Raw genomic sequence first — 9105 nt, 5'->3', positions numbered from 1 at the left:
TAAAAGTTGGGTATTCATGCTTTCTGATGGCTGAGTAATATTCCATTGTATATATGGACCACATCTTCCTTATCCATTCATCGGTTGAAGGGCATCTCGGCTCTTTCCACAGTTTGGCTATTGCGGACATTGCTGCTATGAACATTGGGGTGCATATGGCCCTTCTTTTCACTACATCTGTGTCTTTGGGGTAAATACCCAGTAGTGCAATTGTTGGGTAATAGAGTAGCTCTATTTTTAATTTTTTGAGGAACCTTTTCTCTGGTCTTTAAGGAAAGCGTTCTGTCCCTCATTAAAGACCCATTGTAAAAAACAAACAAACAAACAAACAAACAAACAAAAAACAGCAACAAAAAAAGACCCATGATCTAGAAAACCAAATTCTGTTTTTTGACACCATCCATGTAAGCAAGTTTTCACTTCTGTCTTATTGATCACCTCCTCACCTTTAATGCCTGGTCTCCAAAATTAAAGAAAACCTAAAAATACCATCTGCGTTCTTAAGACCTATTGTTTTCTTCCTGGTACTTCAAAGTTACTGGAGCTATTTTGTAGGTTTGTTCAGTTCTGTGAATTATTACCACATGAATCAGCAGAAGCAGAGTAGAAAAGTTATATAAGGAAGAAGTTTGCCATATTTTAGCAGGCTCTCTGCTGGATAGCAGCTAATAAAGCACAAAACCAGCTGGTAGCCCTCTGCCTAGATGCATCATGATGGGTGTAAGGTGACCTCTCCCGAATACACTAAAATTCATTAGCCACCACTTGGAGATGATGTTAAAGTTCCTCCCATGATCTGGTGCACATGAAACCTTATTTTTCTGCAGCCTGCTTATCCCTCTATAGATGCACATTTAACCCTTTGACAGAAATCCAATGCCAGTCATAGAGATTAATAGCATAAAATTTCTTCACTTCCATCTTCAAGTTCTTAACACGACAACCCCTTTATTCTGATTTATTTTATATTTATAAAATACATCTAAATATTTACATTTATATTTATTTTATTTTATTTATTTTTACTCCCCATTGATTCTTTATAATCTCTCTTTGTATATCACTCTTGAATCATTTTTTTACTTCGAGTTTTTATTTAAATTCCAGTTAGTTAACATGCAGCACAATATCAGTTTCTGGAATTGAATTCAGTGATTCATCACTTACATATAACACTCAGTTCTTGTCACAAGTGTTCTCTTTAATACCCATCACCCACTTAACACATCCTCCACCCACCTCTCTCCATCAACCCTCCGTTTGTTCTCTATAGTTAAGAGTCTGTTTTATGGTTTGCCTCTCTTTTTTTCCCCCATGTTCATCTATTTTCTTTCTTAAATTCCATGTATGAGTGAAATCATAAGGTATTTGCTTTTCTCAGACTTATTCTGCTTAGCATAATACACTCTGGCTCCATCCACATTGTTGCAAATGGCAAGATTTCATTCATTCTTTTTTATGGATGAGTAATATTCCATTGTATATATATACCACTCCTTCTTTATCCATTCATCTATCGATGGACATTTGGGCTCTTTCCATAGATTGGCTATTGTTGATAATGCTGCTATAAACACCAGGGTGCACATATCCCTTCGAATTTGTATTTTTGTATCCTTTGGGTAAATACCCAGTAGTGCAATTGCTAGGTCATAGGGTAGTTCTATTTTTAACTTTTTGAGGAAACTCCACACTGTTTTCCAGAGTGACTGCACCAGTTTGCATTCCCACCAACAGTGTAAGAGGGGTCCCCTTTCTCTGCACCCTCATCCAAAATCATTTTTTTTCTATAAAGAGGATTTCACCTTTCCTCAAATGGTAGCTACTGCATGTATATTGAGGAGGACATGAGAAATGCTGGCAAAAGTATTTATTACTAATTTGTATTAGCTATGCAGCTGCTCAGATTTTTTAGGAAAATATAAAGTACACAACCTTGAATTGCATTTTCTGAAAGTCTACCTGTTTTCATCTAGATATAATAACCAGAAAGATATAGTAACTCTCTCAAAGACACCAGTAAGGATTTGAGTTTCGTAGAATATATTTCTAGAACTAGGTAATTCTCAGATTATTCAGAATAAGATTCAAAACTAAAAAACACATGTCTAATATTTAAAGCAGATGTTTGTTTTGTCTAGGATTCACATGTTGACTATCTATGGTATTTTATATGGGTGAGGATGAGATACTAATTACCAAGATACGCCAGAGATAAATACACACAATTATGCAAAATTGCTTCTAATATATTTAAAATGAGACTTGAGTTTCTGCTTTGTAGTTTGAAGCCATATATGAAATAATCTTTTGAAAGATTTATTGATCCTTCTGGGAGAAAGTAATTTTTCCCAGAAACTAAGCAATAGTATCTTTTGTTTATTGTGAAGAGAGCATCTGTTAATTATGATTTTTCTCCCTTAATTCAGAAATCTTTAAATGAACAAAAAGAGGGCAATTACCAATAAGAGAAACATTAAGACAACAGATAAATGAGCAAAGAGCCTGACCAGAAAACACACAAAGGAGAAAATATGGCCAGAGAAATGGGGAGGAAAAAAATAGTGGTTAGAAATTATTGGTATAATTACTCAAGGAGAAAACTGCATTTTGTTTAGCAAAACATAGATGGGCCTCTGTGGGTTGTGAAGGACAGCTGCAGGCCGAGGCCGGGGGGAATTGAGAAGGGGCTGGGGGGCCTCTGAAAGCACAGGGCCAAGAGCCCAGGGTGGCGAGGAGAGAAGGGAGTTTGACAAGATGTTGTCAGGAACAGCTCTGTGCTTTTGACGCAGGGAAGGGGTTAGGGTTCAAAGCCGACAGCCAAGAAAGAATTCTTGAGACATCTTTGGTGCAAAAAGGTGGTTTTATTAAAGCTCGGGGACAGGACCCGTGGGTAGAAAGAGCAGCACTGGGGCCATAAGGAGTGGCCCATTGTATACTTTCAAGTTGGGAGGGGGTTAGGGATAGCATAAGGCTCTAAGGAATTTTGGAAGCAAGGTTTCTAGGACCTGGAGGGGGCTAGCTATTGTTGGGAAAAGTCATTTATTACTGTCTAGTAAAACCTGAGTCATAAGACCCTTTAGGTGTATATTGGTGGGTCATATGTTTGGGTGATGATTGCCAACATATATCTTGGGGGGATAGAGAAAAAGGAAGTTTCCAAAGGAATTTTTATGTTAAAGTAGACTTACAGGATCGTGGGGGTCAGGCTAAGATTGCCTTTTGCCCTTAGCTAAGTATTAACATCGAAGCAGTTGAGTTTCTAGAGGAATGCCACCCTGCCTGTTTCAAGAACTTGTCAGTGGGCTGTAAGTAGTAACAAAATTTAATTTTTCTTTTGCCTTTGTTTCCCACATCACTTTTACAGATAAAGATGTCTACTATTTAATTTTCAGGGTTTTGCCATGCTAAGAGGTTTTGTTTATTTATAAGTTCCACTCCTCTTTTGCTGTCCCTGGCATAAAGAGTGTTTGAGGGAAATGAAGAATAGGGGAGAGCGTGATCACAGAAGGTAAGAACGGAGAAAGGCTGAGAATTCTCTGCCTTCAGAAAAGTGGAACAAGAAGTGACTGGAAGAAAAATAAGACCCTCAAATTTCCAGACATGTCATAGCAGACAGTGGGTTTCTGCCACCCAAGGGAATTGAAGCTATTTTAATTAAATGTAATGAGAACAAGGTGAAACCAGCAAACAAGAGAACTTGCTAACATTCCTGCAGCTAATGTGACACATTCTTTCTCAAAAGAATAAGACATACAAATTAGAATAAGCAGCAGGTACTATTTTAGCTATCAGATTAGGGAGGAAAAATGGTAATGATGAGCTAGTCTTGCCATTTTGTATCTTCAGATATCATTGACAGCCCTATAAATTGGATCAACCCTTTAGAAAAACAGTTTAGCAATTATACACCAAGTCATAAATATGTCAATATGCGTATGCCCGTAATCACACTGTGGAATTAGATTTTAAGATTATCCAAATATGAAAATGGCATCATTGTTATTTAAACAAGTTAATGATTGGAAATGATATATTTTAAGGTAACTGTTTGAGCCAACTGATTTGCCTTGCTTTTCTACCAAATCCCACTAAAATTGCCAAAGGGGTGTTTTTGTTTTTTTTTTAAGAGAAAATCCTATATCCATTCTGAAAAATTAGGGACATTACTATAAACAAGGAAATAATCCTGAATAATTTCCAGACTGTATAGTGAGTGCTAGCCAGGGCAGATGGTTCACATTTGGACATAAGCAGAGGAGGAACCCCACCTAGGAGATGAGTGGACGAGGGTCCCTGAAAGATCCCTGGAAAACCTCAAAGGCCAAGGAAGGCCAGGCCATCAGTTAGCCTTGGAGATGCAGAGGTGACAGGAGACAGAGAAGACCTGCCTAACTGCACCAGTTCTCTCCCTAGAGCCCTGGTGCCACTTCTGCCCTGTTCTTCACTGATAAAGTCAGCAGTGGGCTCCTGATGGGGGTAGTCATGCTAATTAGAGAGAATGAGGGTAGTGCCCTGTTCACACAGGGCTGCACTACCCATGTGGGGGCATGGCAGCCACATGCCACCACGCCCAGCAGGGACATTCTGCTCCATGGCAGCACTGATAGACCCTCCTCTCCGCCCCTCCTCACTCTACACACACCTTCCACAGGTCATTAGGTCAAGTCAGACCCCACTCCCTTGGACCTAAAGGCCCTGCAGGCTGGGAACAGCCCTTGCACAGCTGTTCTGGCTATAGAGCTGTTGCTCCAGAACAGCACTTCAGCTGGCAGGTTATACTTTCGACACCTGTCTTCTTGATCATTCCACCCTCACACCTCAGGGCCAACTGGGAACTGTACTGTGGCCAAACAGAACTTTAGAAAACATCCACTATTCGGCAGTCAGCTGAAAATTTTAACACACAATCCCCAAAACAAACAAAACAAAACAACAAGAAAAACCCTCCTCAAATCCTGATGTTGTACAAACACTGGTCTCCCCCCATCTGAAATTGAATAAAAGAAAATCCCTAGATAAAGAACAATATTCTGTTAAAGGATAAATAACAATATTCTGTTGATGAAGAATGTGGACATGTGTCAATGGTTTCCTTTAGCTCATTTTACAGTAAGGTGTAAAAAAACGGGGGAGGCCAGAGAAGAATCCAAAGTGCAGACACAGACAGAATCAGGAATGTGAGGTGAATTGACAATTAGACGTAAAGTGGGCCTCCTGCACAGAGGAGCCACAGCATGACCCTCTAAGACTTAGCTTCTATCTCTCTGGAGTTGAAAATTGCTACACCAATGAAGCGCACAGGCCCCCACGGAGTCCAACAACCTGTGAGTCCTCTACACCAGGGATCTGCGAATGTGATTTGTAAAATATTTCTGTAGCTCTTTTCAGGGTCATAACATCTCTGTCTCAACTACTCGACTCTTCCCAGGCCTGTGACTGGGGCAGGCTGACACAGGGCCCCCTCCTCAGGAGGACCCCACACTTGGGGTCTAATGTTGTGTGATTCCAGTCTCAACATTTTCAACAATTTTATCTTTGAGTTTGTGTTTTACAAATGAAGTCCAAGGGGACAGTGGAACACAAGCTGAGGACTTAGGACTTGGTGTTGCCCCTTGCCAGCTCCCCACCTCCTGCCCCTTTCAGCCAAAATAAGCAAGATGGTGGCTGATTCCAAGCTGGAGTTGACTGCAAGTGTCTCTAGCCATTTTCTCCCCCTCTACTCCGTTCTGTTTGCACTTGTTTTCCTTTTCTGGCAGCAGTCTGTAATTCTCATATTAACCCCATCCAACTTCTGTTATATTTGCTGCAACTTTTTTTCAAGTTTGGTTTTTCTGAGACTTGATTTGTATGTGCGCTGAGTGTGTAGGCATGTGTGTTTGTAACATCATCAACTTCAATTTTTAAAGGATTACTTTCATTGATGTTTTCCTTGTGTCTTATGTCAACACTTTTAACTAAGAAGATCACTCTAGGCTTTCTAGTCTGTTCTACTGGGCAGTGTGCATCTTCTTTCAGCAGCAGCATGTGGGTTTCATGCCTGCAGTACAGGGGTGAAGAGATGCCCCAAGAAATCAGGCCGATCCTGGCTTCACAGCTCATTAGCTGTTTGGTCTTCAATGAGTTAGTATTTAACCACTTGAATTCTGTCACTTCTCCTATAAAATATGGATAATAATAGTGCCTATTTCACAGCATTACTGCAAAGACTAGATAAAATAATGTGCGGAAGGTGGTTAGCATAATGCCCAACACATCATGAGTGCTCAACAAATGTTCGATTATCGCCATTGTTATCTTTCTTTAAAATGGATTTTGAAACTGGGTAGTTCGCTTCATAATTCATCTCTTTCAAGTAGCTTTTGCATATTTATTTTTTAATAATTCACAATCCATTATAGAGTTCTAAAATTTTTCTTTTTGTTTTAATTATGTAAACCCTCTCATAGGATCATTATCCTTAAAAACCTCAGTATTTCTACCTGAGGACACCATAGGGCTCTCCATTTATTCAACTCTTCCATCTATCAGGCAAGCGTTTTCATTTTCTTCATATTGGTGACTAGACTCTATACAGGAGGGACATTTGTCAAGGAGATGCCTCTGGTCCATGTGAGGGGCAAGATTTAGCATCATGCTAGGGTCAGAGGAAAGATGCAACCATGAGGAACGAATTTGAGGGTCTGGGGCATGCAGACTCTGAGAAAAGATTCATAACTATGGACTAAATGTGTGCCTCTGCCATGTGAGGATACAAGGTGAAGATAGGCATCAGCAAACAAGGTAGTGGGCTCTCATCAGACACCTTGATCTTGGACTTCCCAGCCTCCTGAACCATGAGAAATAAATGCTGTTGTTTAAGCCACCCCATCTGTGATGTTCTGTTATAGCAGCCCAAGCAGGCTAAGGCATTCATCTTGCTTCTATCTGAAGTTGCTCTATTCTCCCAGTCTTCAGTGCATTCCCATCAGATGTCAGTTAGGCCCTCAGTTGTGCTTGGGCCCATTTGTGGGCAGAGCAGTGCAGCAGAGCAGTGCAGCCCAGCCTAGGGAAGCCTCCAAATGAGGGTAAGAGTGACTCTGTGAAAAGACTAGGGCTGGGCAAGCCCAGAGACAGGCCATTGATTGGGTACCTATCAGGATGGGTTGCTGGAAACATGTAAACACACCTTTACCCTCCTACTATGACTCTCAGTTCATTTGCAGATATCACAAGATAGGAGTAGAAACCTACAACAGACACCAGAGACATTTTAAGTTAAAGATTACACTTTTGTCCATGTGTTCTGTCCTTCCCTTTGCTTCTTTCCCTTCCTGAATGACCTGAAGCATGGAAGGTCTCCCACTGGTTTCATTCTGGAGATGTGAGGGGTTGCATAGCACCCCACAAGAGAGAAACATTGAGAACTGGCTGTTTGCTTGCTCTGAGCTCAAAGAGGAGCAGGAGGAAAGAGAGAGAGTCTACTTCCATTCTGTATTGTAGAGGCTATCTGGAGAAAAAAATGAAGATCCCCAATGCAGGCATTCAGTCGACTTTCTGATAAATGAAGACAAAACAATCTCATCATGGTGTAAAAAACGGCTGACTCCTGCCTGCTTCAGGATAGGAAGAACGCTGGTGTGGCTGGGGCCTCCTCTTAGGCCAAGACCACATGTTTAAGTTCATGAAGCTTCTTCCCCTTCTCTGACTTCCTGAACACACCCTGTGAGATCTGGAGGTCTCAGATTTTATCCAATTCTCAACAAGCCCCATGAAGACACTTCTAAGGCTAAGCCAGGTCTACACCACCCACTCATCTCAAACCTATGGTCAAACGGAGGTTGTGGCTCACACACTTGAGTAAACAGCTCTCCTCCTGGCAGTATCGCCACACACATCCCACTGTGAAGTTTGTATGCATCCACTCATTGCTCTGCTCTCCTGCCCTCACAGAGGGAACTGCTGCCTTGGCAAAGAGAACTCCCAGCCAGGGTCCAGCCAGCTCCCTGTCCAAGCCCAACTTGCCTTTTCCCATTATTGTGTCTCTTCATGAACAAGTACTGTGCTGAAGGGCAGAATCTATAGCTCACTTTCTGCAGTGGGTACAAGGTCAGTGACCAAGGCTGCAAAGTGCCCTCCCCCATCATCCATCCAACAGTTCAGCAAGGGGGAATTCCCAATCTGACACCTGCTGGTTCTTTCCTCTGTATTCTCCCAAGCTCGGGCCTGTGCCCAAACTCAGGATCTGTAGCTGATCTTAGAAGGATCAAGGAATCTCAAGCACCAAAGAGCAGAAGATGTAATCCAGGTTAGGGAGAAGGGCCCCCTTGTCCAACAAACTGAAGCCCAATTTCTTACTCATGAACTGACTACATGAATATATCCTTCCAAACCAAATATTCACATTAATACAGAACATGGGAAAAGGATCTTCTTCCACATTCTTTAGGGCTTCCTGGTACTACTGCAGGTCTTATGGGCCTGTTCTGAGTGGCTACCTTGCCCATCAGGCTGATAATTAATGTAGTCAATGCAGGGCCTGCCACAATTCTTAAGGAATGTGAACTACAAGGTCTGACAGAGACTGCTGGCAAGGCTAATGCCCTAGAGGCTAGCTTGATGTCCTGGGGATGTCAGAAGGGCTGGTCCCCCTTAACCACTATTCCAGCCAAGGGAAGCCCCTTTTTGGTGTTTCCCAAGACACCAGAGCTCCCCTTGGTGAAAGTGAAGTCACTGACAAAGTGCTCATTGAACCAGGCCCCACACATATACCACAAAGGTTGACACTACAAGGCATGGGGGGAAGGGTGGCTGTTTCAAGAAACGACAACAAGTCAAATGAAAATCACATGAGAAAATAAATGAATCTTAACCTCTGCCTCCTACCACACTCAAAAATCAATTCCAAGTTGATTGAATATTAGAATGTAAAAGAAGGATGTCTTCATGACCTTGGAGTAGGCATAGATTTTGTAAATAGTATGCAGAAATTGCTAACCATAAAGAATAAAACATAATAAATTAAACTATACTGAAGTTAAGAACTCCTATTTGTCTAAGAATATCATCGTGGGAGCAGGGAGGTTTGGCCACAGACTGATAGAGGATGTCCACAATGCTTAGTCT

The sequence above is a fragment of the Zalophus californianus genome, chromosome 3 (genome assembly GCF_009762305.2).
Source record: "Zalophus californianus isolate mZalCal1 chromosome 3, mZalCal1.pri.v2, whole genome shotgun sequence".
NCBI classification, from domain to species: domain Eukaryota; kingdom Metazoa; phylum Chordata; class Mammalia; order Carnivora; family Otariidae; genus Zalophus; species Zalophus californianus.
The sequence above is the reverse complement of the archived record's forward strand: the minus strand, read 5'-3'. Positions refer to the sequence as shown.